The following is a 19221-nucleotide window of genomic DNA, read 5'->3' as shown; positions in this document are numbered from 1 at the left end:
AGTCCTGGCTCCACTCCAGATTCTAGTTGCCTGCTAATGCACACCCTGGGAGGCAGCAGGGGATAGTTTAGCTGATTGAGTTCCTGCTACCTGCATGGGAGACCTGAATGGGGTTCCCAGCTCCTGGTCAGGGCCATTACAAGAATTTGAAGAATGGACCAACGGATAGGCGTGCTTTCTTTCTCTCTCTCTCTCTCTCTCTTTCTCCTGCTCTCTCAAATAAAAGATTTTTTTTTTTTTTTTTTACAAAAAGCACACTTTACCCTCTGTCCAAGGAATGTAAACTTCTGCCTGATTGAATGCAGCAGTCCCCAGAGCTTCCTCCTTCCAATATCAAGTTTGGGCTGAAGGACAAAAATGTAAGCTTGAAGTCTAGACTGTCACATCAGATTTTGTATTTGTTCTTTTAAAAATCTTGGGGGCCTGTGCTGTGGCATAGCATGTTAAACACCACCAGCAGCCCGGCATCCCATGTGGGCAGTGCTCCAGCCCCTGCTGCTTCACTTTTTTTTTTTTTTTTTTTTTTGACAGGCAGAGTGGACAGTGAGAGAGAGAGACAGAGAGAAAGGTCTTCCTTTGCCGTTGGTTCACCCTCCAATGGCCACCGCGGCCGGCGCTGCGACCGGCACATCACGCTGATCCGAAGCCAGGAGCCAGGTACTTATCCTGGTCTCCCATGGGGTGCAGGGCCCAAGCACTTGGGCCATCCTCCACTGCACTCCCGGCCCACAGCAGAGAGCTGGCCTGGAAGAGGGGCAACCGGGACAAAATCTGGTGCCCCGACCGGGACTAGAACCCGGTGTGCCGGGGCCGCAAGGCGGAGGATCAGCCCATTGAGCCACGGCACCGGCCTGCTTCACTTCTGATCTAACTCTCTGCTGATGCTCCCGGGAACCAGAGAAGATGGCCCAAGTACTTGGGCCTCTGCCACCTACGTGGGTGACCCGGAAGAAGGTCCTGACTCATGACTTTGGCCTGGCCTACCCCCAGCCATTGTTGCCATTTGGGAAGTGAACTACCAGATGGAAGAGCTTTCTCGACCTCTCTTTCTCTGTGTGTGTGTGTGTGTGTTTGTGTGTGTGTCTTTCTGTCTGTCTATCTCTCCCTCTTTCTCTCTGTAAGTCTGCCTTTATAATGAATAGAATGAATCTTTTTTAAAAAATAATTATCTTTCCAGTTGAGAATAATTGGGTAGAATATGATTTGGGCAGTATATGTACTTAGAATTGGCAAATAGAAAAATACCTACAGTAAAACTTGTTTCCCAACTGTTAATATATAATCACAGATGTTAGGTGATCTTACATGTTGAATTGTGTCCTCCTGAAATGATAAGCTGGTCCTAATCTCTGGTACCTGTAAACGTGACCTTCTTCGGAAACAGGGTCTTTGCAGATGTCATCAAGTTTAGATGAGGTTAGTAGCATGGGCTCTAACTCGACCAGACTGGTGCCCTTCTAGGAAGAGGAAAATGCCATATAAGACACAGACACACGGGGCTTGCCCTGTGATGACAGCAGTGGAGAGTGAAGCACTCTGGCTGTGAACCAAACAGCAGGAAGCACCAGAAGCCCAGAAGAACCAGGCAGGGACTGCCCTGCCAGAGCCAGAGAGAACATGTCACTGCCAGCTCCCTGGTTTCACACTTCCAGCCTCCAGAACTCTGATGCACACACACTTCTGGTGTTTTGCGCCATCAGCTTATGTCGCTTCATGACAGTCATCCTAGGAAACCAATGCAATATTTCCACTTCCTATTACTGAGGATCTTGGTGGACTTTTCCTGGAAACCACCTTGTTCATTCAACTACTATCAATGGACTGATAAAGAATCAACCTCATCTAATACATGCAGTGCATGGGTTTGGTATTCAAGATGCTTAACCAACAGTACCTCTTCCTAGGTGGACAGATAAAATACAGATGCCTTAATAAATTTAAATTTCACATAACATAAGCAATGAATAATTTCATAACACAAACAATCCCCCAAATAATGCATAGGACACAATTATACAGATATGTATCACATAATGACATTTCATTCAGTGAGAGGTCACACAGAGAACAGCACACCCATAAGATTATGTCACCTCTCATAGAATGACAAATGCCCTAAACAGCACACTGGCCTCAGAATCAGCCCTTACGGTATTCAGCCCTGGCTCAAAAGCCCATGAGAGGCCGGCGCCGCGGCTCACTAGGCTAATCCTCCGCCTAGCGGCGCCGGCACACCGGGTTCTAGTCCCGGTCGGGGAGCCGGATTCTGTCCCGGTTGCCCCTCTTCCAGGCCAGCTCTCTGCTGTGGCCAGGGAGTGCAGTGGAGGATGGCCCAAGTGCTTGGGCCCTGCACCCCATGGGAGACCAGGATAAGCACCTGGCTCCTGGCTCCTGCCATCGGATCAGCGCGGTGTGCCGGCCGCAGCGCGCCGGCCGCGGCGGCCATTGGAGGGTGAACCAACGGCAAAGAAGACCTTTCTCTCTGTCTCTCTCTCTCACTGTCCACTCTGCCTGTCAAAAAAAAAAAAAAAAAAAAAAAGCCCATGAGAGCATTTCAGGCATGGAAAGCCAAGACACTGTGGCAAAAAATGATCTACATGAAAGATCTCTGTGAGTGAGATCCTGGTGGAAAGTAGGGACCATCAAAGAAGGAGTTACCTTTCTCTGAAAGAAGGAGAGAACTTCCACTTTGCTTATGGCCCTGTCTAAATAATGTCGGAGTTTATGGACTCAAAAGGCTTCCATAGCCTTGGAAGCTCATGGCAAAAGCCTGGTTGCTCACTGACATCATAAATAAGAGTGTCAATTGTTAAATCAACAACAGGAGTCACTGTGCACTTGCTCCCCATGTAGGACCTCTGATTTTAATGAGTTGCACTATGAAAATTAACGGTAAAATTTGTCTTCAAACAGTACTTTATACTTTGTGTGTCTGTGTGGGTGCAAACTGTTGAAATCTTAGTATAGAATTGACCTTCGGTATATAAAGATAATTAAAAATGAATCTTAATGGGAGAGGGAGTAAGAGGTGGACAGGAGTAGGGGTGGGAGGGCAAGTATGGGGGGAAGAACCACTATATTCCAAAAGCTGTACCTATGAAATTTATATTTGTTAAATAAAAGCTTTTAAAAAATATTATGTCACCTAGTGATGTCACCTCTGTCTTAGTTTCGGTAAGGACACTCTATGATGCTCGTGCAATGATGGAATTACCTAACAATGCATCTCTCAGGATGCACCTCCATTGTTAAATGCTAGCTGACTATATTAAAAAAAATTATCCATGGTTTACCTGAAACTCGACTGGATGCTCCACATTTTTACTAGCTAAACCAGACAGCCCTGCATCCTGCCTCTTAGAGGCAAAGTCCGTTTCTGGAATATTCAGCCATTTGCTGCTTGTTTCTAGTCTTTGAGCCAACAAGGCAAGCTACCATGACATAGCCTGTTCTTCAGTTTCAAAGGCCTCCACTTTAATTTGTAGACACTGTTAACAATTAGAGATGGATGGTGGGTGCCACAGTGAGTTTGCTCTGGGTAAGCACCATGACATCCATATAGCTTTTATAAAATGCTACACAATCAATAAAAATAAATTAGAACCATCAATTCTAGGTGTAAAGATGTAATCAGCTTCAGGGACATTTTTAATTCCTTATTCCGTGTGCTGTGGCCAGCATAAGATTATAGGAAAAGCACAAAAGAAATTTATTATTCCTTTTCACCAACACTAAATTAATTACTTTTTTATAAAATGTAATGCAGCCCGTCATGGACAATGCTGTTGTTAGGAGACCTCAATCTTACTTCTTATTCTCCCCAGACCACTGCTCCATCACCTGTAGACTGAATGAGGCACAGGACACAGTGGCAGGGCCCTTGTCAGGGTGCTAGGGTTCACTGCAGGCTTTGTCAGCCTCCTGGTCTGTTCCCTTCTATCTCACCCAACAAGTGTCTCTTCCCTAGGGTTGGTGAAGACCTTTATGGAAACCACTGCATACATCCAAAGACTGCATAAACAAAATTAAAAGACAGATGACACCCCAACCGAAAAAAAAACAACCTGCATCATACAATACAGAAAACTTTTTCTTTTTTCTTTTTTTTCTTTTTTTTTTCCATTTTTTAAATTTTTTTGATAGGCAGAGTGGACAGTGAGAGAGAGAGATAGAGAGAAAGGTCTTCCTTTGCCGTTGGTTTACCCTCCAATGGCCACCGCGGCCAGCGCGCTACGGCCAGCGCACCGCGCTGATCCGATGGCAGGAGCCAGGTACTTCTCCTGGTCTCCCATGGGGTGCAGGGCCCAAGGACTTGGGCCATCCTCCACTGCACTCCCTGGCCATAGCAGAGAGCTGGCCTGGAAGAGGGGCAACCGGGACAGAATCCGGTGCCCCGACCGGGACTAGAACCCGGTGTGCCGGCGCCGCAAGGCGGAGGATTAGCCTAGTGAGCTGCGGCGCCGGCCCAATACAGAAAACTTTTAACATGCCAAGACAAGTGTGGACAAAGGACAGAACAAGCAATTGACATACTGACACAGAAAGAGAGGTAGACAATAAATGTATGAAAATACGTCTTGGGGCTGGCATAGTGGCACAGGAGGTTAAGACACTACCTGAGACCCCAGCACCCCATTTCATCCTATGTCAGAGTACGAGTTTTAGTCCCAGCTGCTCCACTTCAGATCTAGCTCCCTGCTAATACACTTGGGAAAGCAGTGGAGGATGGACCAAGTGCTTGGACCCCTGCCACCCACATGGGAGATCAGATTAGAGTTCAAAGCTCCTGGCTTTGACTTGATCCAGTTGTTGTAGCCATTTAGTGAGTGACCCAGTGAGTGGAAACTCAACCTCTCTCCCTCTCCCTCCCCCTTTTCCTCTCCCTCTCTACTTCCTTCTCTGTAATTCTTCCTTTCAAATAAATAAAAATATTTTTTAAAAAAGTTTCATCTAGGGGCCAATGCCATGGCGCAGGTTAATCCTCCACTTGAGGTGCCAGCATCCCATATGGGCACTAGTTCTAGTCCTGGCTGCTCCTCTTCCAATCCAGCTCTCTGCTGTGGCCTGAGAAAGCCGTAGAAGATGGACCAAGTGCTTGGGCCCCTGCACCCACATGGGAGACCGGGAAGAAGCTCCTGGCTCCTGGCTTTGGGTCGGCATAGCTCCAGCTGTTGAGGCCATTTGGGGAGTGAACCAACCGAAGGAAGACCTTTCTCTCTGTCTCTCCCTCTCACTGTCCGTAACTCTACCTCTCAAATAAATAAATAAAATCTTTTAAAAAAAGTTTCTTCTATTGGTGATTAACAAAATATTAAGAAATAAACCACCATGTTGCCCATCAAACTGACAAGATTCTTTTATGAAAACAATCCAGTGTTAGCAAAGTACACTATCTTACATTCTGCTACCTGCATAACGTGATAGAATCATGTTAGAAACCAATTGAGGGGCTGGAACTGTGGCATAGCAGATAAGGCCACTGCCTGCTGTGCCTGCACCCCATATGGGAGCAGATTGTGTCCTGCCTGCTCCACTTCTGATTCAGCTCTCTGTGGATGTACCTGGGAAAGCAGCAGAGGATGGCCCAAGGGCTTAGGACCCAGCACCCACTTGGGAGACCCAGAGGAGGCTCTGGGATCTTGGCTTCAGATCAGCTCAGCTCCAGCAGTTGTGGCTATTTGGGGAGTGAACCAGCAGATGGAGGGCTCTCTCGCGCACACGCGCGCTCTCTCTCTGTCTCTCTCTCTCTACCTCCATCTCTCTGCCTCTGCCTTTTTATAACTCTGCCTTTCAAATAAATAAATAAATCTTAAAAAAAAAGGAAATGAAATTGACACTTTGAGAAGCAATGACTGAACAGCCCTTGTCTCGACTGTTGAGGAATAGCTTTTTTCATACTATTTGTTGACCTCTTTACTTAACATAGAATTAATCATATGCGTATAACGTTAATTGAAAATAGATCTTAGTAAAAAATAAGGATGGGACTAGGAGAGGAAGGAGGACGAAGGGTGGGAGAGTAGGTGGGAGGGAGGGCAAGGTGGGAAGACTCACCATGTTCCTAAAGTTGTAATTATGAAATGTACGAAGTTTGTAATCCCTAAATAAAAAGTTTCTAGGGAAGAAAATAAAAGTATGTAATGGAAGGGCACTTAATGACATGAAATATCCCTGGCTGCTCCACTTCCGATCCAGCTCTCTGTTGTGGCCTGGGAAAGCAGTAGAAGATGGCCTAGTCCTTATGCCCCTGCACTCACATGGGAGACCAGGAAGAAGCTCTTGGCTTCTGGCTTCAGATCTGCCCAGCTCTGGACATTACAGCCATCTGGTTAGTGAACCAGCGGATGGAAGACCTCTCTCTGTGTCTCTACAGCTCTCTGTAACTCTTCCTTTCAAATAAATAAATAAATCTCTTTTTTTTTAAGATTTATTCATTTACTTGAAAGGCAGAGTTAGAGAGATGCAGAGGCAGAAAAAGAGAGATCCAAAGCCAACAGCCAGGAGCTTCCTCTAGGTCCCCTACATGGGCAAAGGGGCCCAAGGAATTGGTCCATTGTCTTACTGCTTTCCCAGGCCATAGCACAGAGCTGGATCAGAAGTAGAATAGCTGGGACTTGAACCAGCGCCCATATGGGATGCCAGCACCACAGGCCAGGGCTTTATCCCACTGCACCACAGCACTGGCCCCACAAATAAATAAAATAAGTGTTTGATAAAATAAAAAGGTAGATCAATTTAGTAAGCCAGGTTTATTAACTCATTGGTTTATAAAGGAGTGCTTTAATCTAGTGAACTAGTTCAGAAAGCATAGTTGCAAGAAGCAATAATTCTAATTTGGGCTAGATAAAGCCTACAGTCACAGAATGTGGAAAACTCTGCAATAAATAATGTGACTGGAATCACAGGGAATGATAGTTTCCAAAAGAAAGAACAATTTCAGAAAAGAGAAGGCTTGCTAAGAAAAAATATAACAGACATCCAGTACATCAAAGCACAGGAGTCTTTTGCAGGCCACTGACTAATTTCTCTGGTGAGTGGCCAGTCTGAGTTGGACTGGGTCCCCAAAAGGCTCCAAGGTGGAGAGAAGTGTGCCAGAGGACACAGTGGAATGTTCTCAGGAGATACATGGGGTCTTCAAAAAGTTTACAGAAAAGGCACATGCTTTAAAAAAAAATGCTAGAGTTTAAAAAAAAATGTTTGCTCCAAAATGAACTTATCTTTTCATTCCATTTTTTCCATCAATTTTTTTTTTCTTATTCAAGGGTGGGGGGCGTTGTGTCACAGCAAGTTAAAGCCCCAGCCTACAGTGCCAGCAGCCCATATGGACACAGATTCGAGTCCTGGCTGCTTCACTTCTGATCCACCTTTCTGCTATGGCCTGGGAAAGCAGTGGAAGATGGCCCAAGTGCTTGGGCCCCTGCACCCACGTGGGAGACCCAGAAAAAGCTCCTGGCTCCTGGCTTCAGATCAGCTCAGCTCTGGTCATTGTGGTCACTTGGGGAGTGAACCAGCAGATGGAAGACCTCTCTCTCTCCCTCTGGCTCTACCTCTCTCTGTAACTCTGTCTTTCAAATAAATAAAATAAATCTTAAAAGAGAGAGAGACAGGCCGGAGCCGTGGCTCACTAGGCTAATCCTCCGCCTTGCGGCGCCAACACACCAGTTCTAGTCCCGGTTGGGGTGCCGGATTCTGTCCCGGTTGCCCCTCTTCCAGGCCAGCTCTCTGCTGTGGCCAGGGAGTGCAGTGGAGGATGGCCCAAGTGCTTGGGCCTTGCACCCCATGGGAGACCAGGAGAAGCACCTGGCTCCTGTCATCAGATCAGCGCGGTGTGCCGGCCACAGTGCGCCGGCCACGGCGGCCATTGGAAGGTGAACCAACAGCAAAAAGGAAGACCTTTCTCTCTGTCTCTCTCTCTCTCACTGTACACTCTGCCTGTCAAAAATAAATAAATAAACAAAAATAAAAATAAAAAAAGAGAGAGAGACAGAGAGAGAGAGACTTTCTACTTGCCATTTCACTTCCCAAATGCCCACAACTGGGCCAACACTAGAAGCCAGAAACTCAATCCAGTTCTCCCGCTTGAGTGACAGGGACTCAGTTACTGGAGCCGCCCCTACTACCACCCAGAAAGCCAGAATTAGGAGCCAGAGCCAGGAATCAAACCCAGGCACTCTGATAAATCGAGATGTGCATGTCTTAACTGCTAGGCTGAACACCCACCTGTCCACAAATCTGAAACACCCTCGCACCACACCTAAGGAAGCGACCAAGGCAGGAGGAGGTGCAGGGAGAAACTGCTGCAGGCCATTGCAGCTGAGCTCTCAGTCCCTCCCATGGGGAGCTCCAGGGCTGGGATGCCCTGCACAGCTGCTCCAAACAGAAGCCAGGAGGGAGACCCCTCACACCCACACCAGCCAAGAGGAGGCACAACCTTGCACAAGGCAGCTCCCTGCGCATGAGGTTCAACTGCATGAAGGACACAGCTGTAGGCCTCGGCAGCCCACTGGCAGTCAGGACCCCTACGGAGGGCATCAGAGTGGGCACCACAACGTGCCAGTAGGCTCAGCAGCACACAGCAACGCCTGTCTTCACCTCCTCTCCAAAAGTGCAACCACAGATTTAAAATATGCCAGAGTTATGGGTGGTTATGCTCAAAATAAGCATAGGCATGACCCAGACAAAGACAATCTAATGACAAGGAAGGGGTGAAGACATAGAGCTACTGAGCTCAGAAATCAAAAACAGGCAATGCTGGCTACGGCCAGGAGCCAAAAACGAGCAGAACCCAGGAGACAGTGGCTCCTAGTACCCCCATGCCCCGCTGGTAATAAAGACGGCTGGTCAGCACAACCAGGACACCTAAAGGCCTACACCCAACCCGAAAGGAACTTTGGGTCACCCGCCAGGTACAACCACAACCTGCAAACTGGGAGCAAAGGGAACAGAGAACACGTGGTGACAGAAATGTTACAAACACCAGCTCCGATCTTATGGCCATCGGCACAAATGAAGACCACATTAGCTACCCCTCGGTTCCTCCTTATTTTTTTTATTTTTATTTTATTTTATTTTTTTTTGACAGGCAGAGTGGACAGTGAGAGAGAGAGAGACAGAGAGAAAGGTCTTCCTTTGCCGTTGGTTCACCCTCCAATGGCCGCCGCGGCCGGCGCGCTGCGGCCGGCGCACCGCGCTGATCCGATGGCAGGAGCCAGGAGCCAGGTGCTTTTCCTGGTCTCCCATGGGGTGCAGGGCCCAAGCACCTGGGCCATCCTCCACTGCACTCCCTGGCCACAGCAGAGAGCTGGCCTGGAAGAGGGGCAACCGGGACAGAATCCGGCGCCCCAACAGGGACTAGAACCCGGTGTGCCAGCGCCGCTAGGCAGAGGATTAGCCTAGTGAGCTGCGGCGCCGGCCTCCTCCTTACTTTTTTATCTATTCACATTTTTCATTCACTTTCCTCTATTGTATATAAAGCCTTTTGATGTGATTAACTTTATAAACTCATAAATTATAACTTTATGTTTAACTTGCAGTTGCAGGCTATCCAGATGAGATTCCCACAGAATACTGACTCACAAGACGTTTAGTCTCTTGCCTTAGCCCCGCCTTGTCTCTCATATACAGGAAGCTCCCAGCAAACTCCCTGCAATATATTTCCTAATATTTTCACCTCAACACTGTCAATGAGGCAATGCCTAATGGTTCTCGGTTTGGAATGGCTGTCACTGGCCAGAACTATCTACAACATTTCATTAGGAACTTTGTATTCAAATAGAATTATAGGGGCCAGTGCCATGGCATAGTAGGCTAAGCCTCCACCTGCAGTGCTGGCACCCCCTGTGGACACTGCTTTGAGTCCCAGCTGCTCCACTTCCTATCCAGCTCTCTGCTGTGGCCTGGGAAAGCAGTGGAAGATGGCCCAAGTCCTTGGGCCCCTGCACCCGCATGGAAGATCGGGAGAAGCTCCTGGCTCCTGGCTTCAGCCTGGCCCAGCTCCAGCTACTGTGGCCATTTGGGAAGCGAACCAGCAGATGGAAGACCTCTCTGTCTCTCCCTTTCTGTTTCTGTAACTCTGCCTCTCAAATAAACAAATAAAATCTTCAAATAGAATTATAAAATACATAATTATTAAACTGTGAAATCTCCTAACAGGCTCATGTCCATTATCTTATTTCATCCTCACAGTGTCCATTATCTTATTTCATCCTCACAGTGATGCTCGAGGGGTGGTGTCATTGTGAGCATTTCACAGGTAAAGAAATGACTGCTTATTAGAATGAAGTGGCCCTGGGCAGTCACATGACAGGTGACAGAGCAGGACTTTACTTACGAAGAGATGTTACACCAACTACTTTAGGTTCTACGTAAGTAGAAAAGAATCCAGTGATTTCCCAGATTTTACGATATGGCTGCATTTCTAAGAATTATGAGATTTGGGGCATTTCACTTAAACCCTCTGTGGCCTTTGGTAACTTGTTCTATAAAATTAGGGGCATGAGCTGATTAAAGGTGCTAGCCAGTAGTGTAGCCACCAGAAGTCTGGGTTGATCCAGTGAACCTCTGCGCCTTACCTGAACAGGTACAGCCACTGCCACAGTGGCTTTTCTTCCAACCCTTACGCCAGGTAAGGCTCTCCTTATTCGTATGTTCATTCAGAAGATATGTATGAAGCACCTGCCATTGGTCCAGTAAAATGTGCCCAATAAAACATGGAGTGACAGGAATGGACTTCTACTCTAACGCCTGAGTCCTCACTGTCAAGAAACTCACCCCAGCCCAGATTATCAAAATTTCACGGAGAGATCAAAAGTGGCCAACTCTGGCAATGTCTTTGTACTCTCAAAGGCTGTGAATCTATGACTTCAGATGTGAGAAATGAAATTAAAAGAGCAATTGCAGGGGAAAAAGGGAAAGAAATAACCAAGGAAAGGAAAAGACCAAAACCACAAAAGCAAGCCGTGTCTTTTCCCAATAACATTTCCCAAGATGGCCAGTGCTTCTGACTGGGGTCTGGCCACAGCCACAGCTTTCATAGAATCAAACTTGGCTCCAGAGCGTCGACCACGCCTCCGGTCCTCCTGCTGTGCCTTGCTCGCCACAGCAGTTCTAGAGCCTGATGATCTGATCACAGTTGGGATCCCAGGACCCACCTGGGCCCCTGCCTGCAGCCCTGCACTGTGCCAGTGAAATCCCAGATTTCCCAGTGGTAAGGATGGGTGGTGATGGATGCTTATGACTCCAGAGGGCCACCGTGAAGATTAATGACTTCTGTGTTTGCAAAGTGTTTTTAAATCCCCAGATGAGAGCAGCTTATGCAGCCGGCTGCTACATGATTAGCATTTGCTGGCGTCCACGTGGTCCCTCCCGCCGTATTTCAAGGCCCCGGAAGAGACGCCAATGAAAGGCAATGCCCACGAGGCCACTGATGGCTTTCGGATTGTGCGTCCCCAGAGGCTGATGAGCTGACAGAGACAGAACACCCTATTCAGCACCACCTTGTCAGAGACACACGGCATCTTTCCTTTCAACGCGGGATCCAGAGCATGAAAGCCACATTTGAACCACCATCTGATGTCTCCCTTGAGGCCGTGCCACAGACTGCCACCACGCCGTTACGTTTTTGGAACATTTCCAGGCTAACGGCAAAATGATTTCTTATGGGACCATTGATTTGGGGGTGGGGTGGGGAGACTGAGTGGAGATGTATCTTGCTATTTAGAAAAATAATTAGTAAATAAGTTTGAGTGATAATCACAGAAAATCCAAACTGGCTTAATATGTGTGCCTTCTAATGATGTAAATTGATTAGAAACTATACTTACAATCTAAAAATCCTTTAAAAAAAAAAAAAAACCCTGGAGCAAAGGCCAGCCAGCCTTATTGTTGTCTCCTTCAAGACTGATTTTTTTTTTAAGAGAGAGGTAGAGACAGAAAGAAAAAGAGAGGTTTTTCATTCACTGGTTCACTGCCCAAATGGCTGCCACAGCTGGAGCTGTGCTGATCCAAAGCCAAGAACCAGGAGCTTCTACTGGGTCTCCCCATATGGGAGCAGGGGCCCAAGCACTTGGTCCATCCTCCACTGCAAACATGACTACTAACGACAGCTCCACAAGATCAGAATGATCATCCCCAGTGTACAGAACCAAAGGCTGAGAAATGAAGCCCTCTGCCCAAGTACATGTAGCCAGTGAAGTGCAGAAAAAGCATAATAACTCAGAAAGGAGGAGTTCATGGAAAATAAAAGATAAGTTTATTTTGGTGCAAAATCAATGCATTGGGCTTTTTGTAATAAACATTGCCTATAAACTTTTTGACATTGTTTTTGAAGCACCCTCATACAAGCCAGGCTGGCACCCAAGTCCACGTACCAGATTCCTCACAAATTCAGTTAACCTGGAGTGTGGACTACAAATGCATATTTATCTATTTGTTTACTCATTTGAGAGACAGAAGAGAGAGAACTCTGATCTACTGGTTTACTCCCCCAAAAGCCCCTAACAACAAAGACTGGGCTGGGCCAAACTCCGGAGCCTGGAATTCAATCCAGATCGCCCACGTGGGTGGCAGGGAGGCAGGTACTTGAGTCCCCCGCCTCCCAGGGTGTGCATTAGCAGGAAGCTAGAATTGACAGCTGAGCGGGGACTTGGATGCAGATACTCAGATACAGGATCCGGGCATCCCAGCCAGCGTCGATGGCTAAGCCAAATGCTACCCCTATAAATGCATCTTTATGATTCATTGTGTACTTCTTACACACACGGGTCAGTGCTACGTGTACAGCCCTTAGAAACAAAAGCAGAGAGATCATAAAACACTAGTCACACCTTACCCAGTCCATATTGAGATCTATGATCTCAGAAATGATTTCTGTGTCGCTTCCCAGGTAATATCCAGTCTGCATGATACAGCATGGATTACAGCACACTGGAATTCTGGGTGCATTTTAGTAGTTCATAGCGACTTCCAGAGGGAATATTTCAATCCCTCCAGAGAATAAAGAATATGTTTGAACAACCATGAGATGGAATTCCTGCTTATAAGAGACTTTCACATTGAACACACAAGCACAAGAAAACTGAACAATAAATTTTACACAGCATATGAGGAAGTAAAAATATTCATTCAACTGCATCAGCTAGATGTTTCCAACTGCACTTAACATGAGCTCCAATTAACGTAAGAGTCAATTCAACTAGAGTGTTGGATTTCCAGTACTATGGCTAATCCTCCCACGATAAGCAATACAAGTACTTAATAAAAGATGTTCAGTCTTTTCCTTAAAAGGCTGAGCATCCTAGTTAGTAATAAACACACAGAGGGAGCACACTGGGTGAAAACAGCACCCAGAGGGGAAGGGGCACAGCGGCCGCCTCTCACCCTGAGGGACTGGCTGAACCCTGAAGCCACCAAGGCCTCACGGGCCACAGGGAGTAGGGCTCAAAGCCATCCCTGGAGGTAAGGAACACAGAAGATGGTTTCCCAAAAAGTAGGAACTGCCCCCTCGCCCCACCCTCCCCCACAGAAAATCACTAAGCCCTCAGAACTCATGTGAAATACAAGAAAAACAAAACAGACCTCTAGGAGGAGAGGGTGCATTTTAATCCTGGTGCTAAGTGAAAGAGGAAAACATCAACCCTCACTGCAGCCTGCATTTTTACCGGAGTGATCTAAAAATTTTAGTCTCGCTCAGAATTTGAAACAGACCCAAGTGTTGCAATGCAGTCTAGCAGGTAAGCTGCCGGGAATGCCTTTGCCCCACATCAGAGTATCTGGGTTCAAGTCTGGGCTCCACTCTTGATTCCAGTTTCCTGCCAATGTGCACCCTGGGAATATTGGCTCAAGTACGTGGGTCTGTGCCACCAACATGAGAGATCCAGACTGAGCTCCCAGCTCCTGGTTTCAGGGCGCCCAGTCCACCCCCCCATTGCAGGCATTTGGGGAGTGAACCAATGGGTGGGGAGCATTCTCACTCTCTCCCCTTCCATACCTCGCTCTCTTTCAGGCCGGATGGTGGCATCCACAGCTCCCTGATACAGATGCAAATCCTCCCTGCAGTGATCCACCTTCAACCTGAGCCACCAGGGAATGATCACAGGTAAGCTTCAAGAAATATGAGTTTGGGGCCGCCCCCGTGGCGCAGGTTAATCCTCTGCCTGCAGTGCCAGCATCCCATATGGGCGCCGGTTCTGGTCCCGGTTGCTCCTCTTCCAGTCCAGCTCTTGGCTGTGGTCCGGGAAGGCAGTGGAGGATGGCCCAAGTGCTTGGGCTTTGCACCCGCATGGGAGACCTGGCTCCTGGCTTTGGATCTGCGCAGTTCCAGCCATTGCAGCCATTTGAGGAGTGAACCAACGAAAGGAAGACCTTTCTCTCTGTCTCTCTGTCTTTCTCTCTCTCTCTCTTTCTCTTTCCCTCTCTCTCTCTCTCTTACTGTCTGTAACTCTACGTGTCAAATAAATAAAAAAAATCTTAAAAAAAAAAAAAGAAATATGGGGGCCAGCGCCATGATTCACTTGGTTAACCTCCGCCTCCAGTGCCGGCATCCCATATGGGAGCCAGGTACTAGTCCTGGTTGCTCCTCTTCCAGTCCAGCTCTCTGCTGTGGCCCAGGAAGGCAGTGGAGGATGGCCCAAGTGCTTGGGCTCTGCACCCGCATGGGAGACCAGGAGGAAGCACCTGGCTCCTGGCTTTGGATCTGCACAGTTCCGGCCATTGCAGCCATTTGAGGAGTGAACCAACGAAAGGAAGACCTTTCTCTCTGTCTCTGTCTGTCTGTCTGTCTGTCTCTCTCTTTCTCTCTCTCTCTCTCTCTCTCTCTCTTACTGTATGTAACTGCACCTGTCAAATAAATAAATAAAATCTTTAAAAAAAAAAAAAAAAAGAAATATGGGGGCCAGCGCCATGACTCACTTGGTTAATCCTCCGCCTCCGGTGCCGGCATCCCATATGGGCGCCAGGTACTAGTCCTGGTTGCTCCTCTTCCAGTCCAGCTCTCTGCTGTGACCCAGGAAGGCAGTGGAGGATGGCCCAAATGCTTGGGCCCTGCACCTGCATGGGAGACCAGGAGGAAGCACCTGGCTCCTGGCTTTGATCGGTATATCTCCGGCCATAGCGGCCATTTGAGGGGTGAATCAACGGAAGGAAGACCTTTCTGTCTCTCTCTCACTGTCTAACTCTACCTGTCAAATAAAAAAAAAAAAAAGAAATTGGTTTAAAAATCAATTGACATGATGTGTTAGTTGAACTAGGAAGTCATTTGAACCAAAATACCTTCTACGTTTGCTTAGGATATTTTATTTGATATCTAAAAGTTGAGGTATTTCTGTGTTAACTGTAAGCAAACATCCTAAATGTGTTAAAACATGTTCTTGGCTACTCTATTTATGTATCTTTCATGTCCTGAAAATCTGAAGACTAATCCAAATTGTCAGGTTTTAGATTTAGAATATTCAAGGAAAAAATAACTAGTTTTAGACCAACATTTAAATTTCATAAAATTTTGGTGAGGAGTAATACTACATGCTACAAGCACTGAAAAAATTTCAAAAGTTCTTTTCTACCCAATAGAAAATACTCAGTATCTAAATCCAACTCAGGCATAAAAGATCAGTATTTAACATCAGATGTTTTCTGTTTTAGATGATGTTCAAAATACAATTACAGCCAGTGCTGCGGCTCACTAGGCTAATCCTCTGCCTTGCGGCGCCGGCACACCGGGTTCTAGTCCCAGTTGGGGTGCCAGATTCTGTCCCAGTTGCTCCTCTTCCAGTCCAGCTCTCTGCTGTGGCCCAGGAAGGCAGTGGAGGATGGCCCAAGTGCTTGGGCCCTGCACCCGCATGGGAGACTGGTGCTACGGCAGCATGCCGGCCATAGAGGCCATTTTGGGGGTGAACCAATGGAAGGAAGACCTTTCTCTCTGTCTCTCTCTCTCGGTCTAACTCTGCCTGTCAAAAAAAAATACAATTACAATATTTAGTAGTTGTCAACATACTTTTACAAAAGTATATCCTAAATTACTAAGTTTTGTTCATATGTTCTCATATTTTTTCATATAACTATAATGAGTTGCTTATAAATTAAAAATTCCCTTAAAAGCCCAAGTCCATTTATCAGAGACAAATATTCTGCAAAGTAACCATGAAAATCCTTGCTATTGTCCCTTTCACTTTTTCATTTCAATAGTTCCCTGATTGCTGCCACATCAGTTCAGCACAGTATCAACATATTCCTGTGTCATCAAGGTATTGGCTAAAATTTATTCTTAATTGGATGTTTAAAGCATGTCCTACATTTTTACATTCAGTATAGCATAATGAATTTTGAGATGATATCATGAAAATTTTTTAAATTCTAAGTAAATATTTAAATTATATCACATAAGTTTCTACTGCATTTTAAAAACGTGATTTGGTTGCTTTCTACCCATCTAGGCTAAGTATTAAAAATGATGTGGTGGGGGCCGGCACTGTGGCTCACTTGGCTAATCCTCCACCTGTGGCGCCGGCATCCCATATGGGTACCAGGTTCCAGTCCCAGTTGCTCCTCTTCCAGTCCATCTCTCTGCTGTGGCCTGGGGGGGGGGGGGGGTGCAGTGGAAGATGGCCCAAGTGCTTGGGCCCTTCACCCGCATGGGAAACCAAGAGGAGGCACCTGGCTCCTGGTTTCAGATCGGCAATATCTCCGGCAGTAGTGGCCATTTTGGGGGGTGAACCAATGGAAGGAAGACCTTCTCTCTGTCTCCTTCTCTCTCTCACTGTCTAATCTATCTGACAAATAAATTTTTAAAAAAAAATTTTTTAAATGATGTGGTGCTTCTCCAGAACTGGGGAACTAGCTGGGGAGACTTCTGTGAGCCACACCACCACCAGCAGTGCCTGAGTGGACTTCATAGCCCAACTTCTATTGCACGCAGCGGAGGGAACACCGATAGGCTCCTTAGGGAGAAGATAATCGCTTTCTTCCTTCCCAAAAATGAGTCCAGGCACATCACAAGTCTTGCACTAAGAACTCCCCTGCTTCATCTGCCAGAGCTCCCTGACCCTCCCACTCCCCACAGGCTGTGGGCACAGCTTCTGTAGGCCCCACCTCTGCCATTCCTGCCAAGAAGCCCAAACCCCTGCCCGATGCCCTGTGTGCAGAGACTTCAAGGCCTACAGTTCTGTGAAGGAGACGGCCTCCCAGGCCAGAGAGGCCCGTCCCTAGCAGTTCCTGAGCTGTGAGGGGCACGAGCGTGTGGCCCACAAGGAGGCAAAGAAGGTATTTTGCAAAGAGCATGAGAGCCTGATCTGTGTCCCTTGCTCTGACTCTCAGAGCACCAGGCTCACAGACACTGCCCTGCTGAAGTGATGGCTGAGGACTAGAGGGAGAAGCTCTTGAGGCAAATGAGGTCTTTATGGGAAAAGATCCAAAACAACCAAAGGAACCTAAATCACGCGAGAACAACCATCAGTCTGTGGGTGAGCTACGTGCATCAACAGAAAGAAAAACAGCGCCGAGTATAAGGGGCTGCATCCAATTCACCTTCAGGAAGAAGAAAAGCTTTTAGAGAAACTGGAAGAGGAAGGTCCAGAGACTCTGCAGAAATGTAAGGAAGCCAAAATGTTGCAAAGATGTAAAGAATTAACAGAAATATATGAAGAACTGATGAAAATGTGCCATAAACCAGACACGGAGTTGCTACAGGATTTGGGAGACCTATTAACAAGAAGTGAATCTGTGCAGCTGCAAATGCCCCAGCCTGTAAATCCCCAGCTCCATGTACATCCACCACTCGAATGATTCGGAGGTCCAACTTCTCCTAAGATGCACCTTCTGCTGCCTGGGACACTCAGGCCATCATCTCTGGGAGGTATTTCTGGAAGCCAGATGTGCTTGGCTGTTAGTACCAAAGGATTCTTGGGTTGGGAAGAATGGCACACTGTGTCTGAGGACGTATTTCTTACGTGTGAGAAGTGTGCTGGTTAGGTTTTTACTTTACATGAATGTTTGTAACCATTACCTCTAATGTATGTTATGGCTGTTCATCCACTTTGTGATGTGCCAGTGTTCCCAGAATGTGGAGTTACTTGATTTCATCTTAAGAGGTAATGCAGGATCATCCAGCTACCTCATCATAAACAGACCCAGTAACCTACTGTGCACACGTCAGTGTGTAATATCCCTCTTCCTCCTCTTGATCACCTATTAATTCACCCTCATGGGAAGAAATTCTCATAGGAAAGTCTTCACAGATCCTCAGGGATAGGTTAGGCTTTTGTTTATATAAGCTTAAAGAAGCTGATTTTTTGTTTTTGTTTGAAAATAAAAAGTTTTGAGAGCTAAAAAAATGAGGTGGTATCTATGTATTTGTACATAAAATTGAAATTACAACTGGGGAAAAGACAATAATAATTTAAAAAAAAAAAAGAATCAAAAGTCGGACCAGTGTTGTGGCATAGCAGGTAAAGCCGCCACCTGCAATTCTGGCATCCCACATGGGTGCTGGTGCATATCCCAGCTGCTCCTCTTCCAATCCAGATTCCTGCTAGTGGCCTGAGAAAAGTGGCAGGAAATGAGCCGGTGCTTAGGCCCCTGCTGCTCACTGCTTCTGCTCACAGGGTGACTGCAGAACTTCCAGATGGTACAAGAAATAGGAATACTTCCTCCAAATAGGTCTCCGTTTAATTTTGGTAGTGAGATAACCCTTCTCCGTTAGTCCACACCCCCAGCCTTACTGGCCAGGACTGGGACATGTCCATATGTAAACTAGTCATTGCCAAGGGATACTGAATCATCGTGAATGACTTAAATCAGTGATTCTCAAAAGTCAGTCCTTGGACCACCAGCATCAGCATCAACCAGAAACTCAGTAGAAGTGCCCCAGCCAGACCAATGGAAACAGATGCTTTGGAGCAGGGTGGGGTGAGGTGTAGCAGTAATCCGTGTCTTAATAAGCCCTGCATGTAAATCTGAAGCAAACTAAAGTTTGAGGCTTAGGCCAATTCTGATTGGAACTCAGAGGCTAGAGATGGGATCGTATTCCTGAGATCACAGGTTGAGAAGTGAGCCCCAGACAAGTGTGGGGCTCTGACAGCAAGAAAGATGTCTGTCACAGGGCCTCCCTGGCGAATTCTGCAGGGACTCAGAGAAGGTTAGAAGCCTCCGGGGAAGTGAGGTGCGACTGAGCTAACTAGGAAGGGAGAGTTTCACAGGACCAGCAAGGGCATTTCAAAAACTGAAAACAAA

At 46.9% G+C, this 19221-nt stretch overlaps 1 pseudogene; it reads left to right on the top strand.

Moving 5' to 3' along the window:
- Window positions 1-17775, top strand: part of LOC149125119 (tripartite motif-containing protein 51-like) — a 40395-nt pseudogene extending 22620 nt beyond the window's left edge.
- The last annotated feature ends 1446 nt before the right edge of the window (window positions 17776-19221 follow it).

The sequence above is a fragment of the Oryctolagus cuniculus genome, chromosome 8, assembly GCF_051225735.1.
Source record: "Oryctolagus cuniculus isolate XC-2025 breed Fujian yellow rabbit chromosome 8, ASM5122573v1, whole genome shotgun sequence".
Taxonomy (NCBI): Eukaryota; Metazoa; Chordata; class Mammalia; order Lagomorpha; family Leporidae; genus Oryctolagus; species Oryctolagus cuniculus.
This window is presented reverse-complemented; position numbering and strand designations above follow the sequence as displayed.